The sequence below is a fragment of the Frankliniella occidentalis genome, unplaced genomic scaffold, assembly GCF_000697945.3.
Source record: "Frankliniella occidentalis isolate FOCC.00 unplaced genomic scaffold, Focc_3.1 Scaffold191, whole genome shotgun sequence".
In the NCBI taxonomy this organism is placed as follows: Eukaryota; Metazoa; Arthropoda; class Insecta; order Thysanoptera; family Thripidae; genus Frankliniella; species Frankliniella occidentalis.
This window is the reverse complement of record NW_026267317.1, coordinates 402,015-404,426: the sequence shown is the minus strand read 5'-3', so window position 1 is coordinate 404,426 and position 2,412 is coordinate 402,015. Positions and strand designations below refer to the sequence as shown.

At 37.7% G+C, this 2,412-nt stretch overlaps 1 long non-coding RNA gene across 1 annotated transcript; it reads right to left on the bottom strand.

The window, feature by feature from the left end:
* Nucleotides 1-68: 68 nt before the first annotated feature.
* LOC127750455 (uncharacterized) lies at nt 69-1,804 on the bottom strand. The gene is made up of 3 exons (XR_008011687.1): nt 724-1,804; nt 266-631; nt 69-173 (listed from the first exon to the last, which is right to left on the bottom strand). It is a non-coding gene; the product is annotated as an uncharacterized LOC127750455 (long non-coding RNA).
* Nucleotides 1,805-2,412: the final 608 nt, after the last annotated feature.

Genomic DNA, 2,412 nt, shown 5'->3' with positions numbered 1-2,412 from the left:
TTTCAATAGTTTCAGCCTCACTTATCAGTTTAAATGCTTACCAATACTAATTGTTGTTTTTTTTTCCTCCTAACAACTAGATTTCATCAGTGAGAAACAGAGGAGATAGGGGCCCTTTAGAGAACAACAACCCGACGAATTGCGGACTGGACCCAGGAGAGGAGCTACCAAGGCTGTGGAGAGAGAATTAAAATCTTTAGGTATGGAGCTCTCAACTGAACTGGCTGTATAAAAAAATAGGTCAGTTCTTTTGAGTGTTACTTACCATAAGATGAGTACTCTCTTCCCCCTGGATGCTAAAGGATCGCTTCCACCTCGACAGCCAGAGAGGAAACTAGGACCATTGAGGCGAAATCATCAGACCACTGGAGACAGGAAGAAAGTCCCTCAAAGCTACCAAGACTGTGGAGAGAGAATTAAAATCTTTAGGTATGGAGCTCTCAACTGAACTGGCTGTATAAAAAAATAGGTCAGTTCTTTTGAGTGTTACTTACCGTAAGATGAGTACTCTCTTCCCCCTGGATGCTAAAGGATCGCTTCCACTTCGACAGCGAGAGAGGAAACTAGGACCATTCAGGCGACACCATCAGACCACTGGAGACAGGTAGAAAGTCCCTCGAAGCTACCAAGACTGTGGAGAGAGAATTAAAATCTTTAGGTATGGAGCTCTCAACTGAACTGGCTGTATTAAAAAAAAGGTCAGTTCTTTTGAGTGTTACTTACTGTAAGATGAGTACTCTCTTCCCCCTGGATGCTAAAGGATCGCTTCCACCTCGACAGCCAGAGAGGAAACTAGGACCATTCAGGCGACATCATCAGACCACTGGAGACAGGTAGAAAGTCCCTCAAAGCTACCAAGACTGTGGAGAGAGAATTAAAATCTTTAGGTATGGAGCTCTCAACTGAACTGGCTGTAATAAAAAAATATGTCAGTTCTTTTGAGTGTTACTTACTGTAAGATGTGTATTTTCTTCCCCCTGGATGGGAGAGGTTCAATTCCACTTGAAGAACCAGAGAGGAAAGTGGGTCCCCCTCAACCGCCTACCATATGACATGGGGACTAGTGCAGGAGTCCTTATACGCTGTGGAGATAGAATTCAAACCTTCAAGTTAAAGTTCGTCAAGGGCACAGGATGTAAAAAAATAAAATAAAGCAAAGTAACTTACTGTAAGATGTATAGTCTATTGAGTTGGTAGCTGTCTTGATGGTTAATTCATTTCCTTATTCATATGTGATTAAAAATTTATCATTGAAATAGAACTTTTCAAAATTCAATGCATATTTTCTTGCTGAGTACAAATAAAGACATTTCCTTATTAATACGAAAGTAGAAGGTAGGATGTCAACTACATTGATACATCTATCTAAAATGTCCATAAGCTATATTTAGGTCCCTTTTTTGAATCTCTTTTGATGTAACCAGGATAGAGGTCTGCCTGAGGCAATAAACATACATGGATAAAAGGAATGAATCTAAAATTACTTGACAAGTTAAGTGTCAGGTTTAAAGTAAGAAAACATACCTCTAGTAATAAATATCAAAATATCAGTTTCACTCTGTGGGTTATGCCAAGTAGGTTTGATTGGATAAACCTAATCAAGTAGAATTGGAAATGCATTCCTTAAATGTGGGACCTTTACAAGACTTGACCCCACAGCAAAACAAAACAGTAAAAACAGAAGAAGCTGCAACCAAAAAAGAAAAGCATTCAAAATTATTGTACTAAGTAGAGTATCTAAATGATAAGAGGGGATGAGACTTACCAAATAAAAATAGAACTGAATTCTAAAAACAAAAAGCAGCTGATGCCACAGTGGTTCAAAATGGCTAAAAATGCGCAAAAAAATTTTTTTGGTCCGAATCGATTCAAATACTTAAAAAACACCAGAGAACGAAGTCCCCCATGTTTTGAGACCAAAATGAGCAGTTTAATACGCCAAAATATGAAAAAAGCCCTTTAAAAAGGAAAAAAAAGGCAAAATAAAAAAGTTACTCGTTCGCTAGAAATATGACGACTACAGATTCGGATTCCTCGTGAAAAGTTGATCAAGAATCATCAATAAAAAGCGTGGCACTTTGAGATATGGTGCTTTAAAACAATGGAAATTGTCCAAAAACGCTCCAAAAATATAGAAATGCTTCAAAATAAAAAAGTTACTCGTTCGCTAGAAATATGGCGATTACAGATTCGGATTCCTCGTGAAAAGTTGATCAAGAATCATCAATAAAAAGCTTGGCACTTTGAGATATGGTGCTTTAAAAGAATGGAAATTGTCCAAAAACGCTCCAAAAATATAGAAATACTTCAAAATAAAAAAGTTACTCGTTCGCTAGAAATATGGCGATTACAGATTCGGATTCCTCGTGAAAAGTTGATCGAGAATCAGCAATAAAAAGCATGGCACTTTGA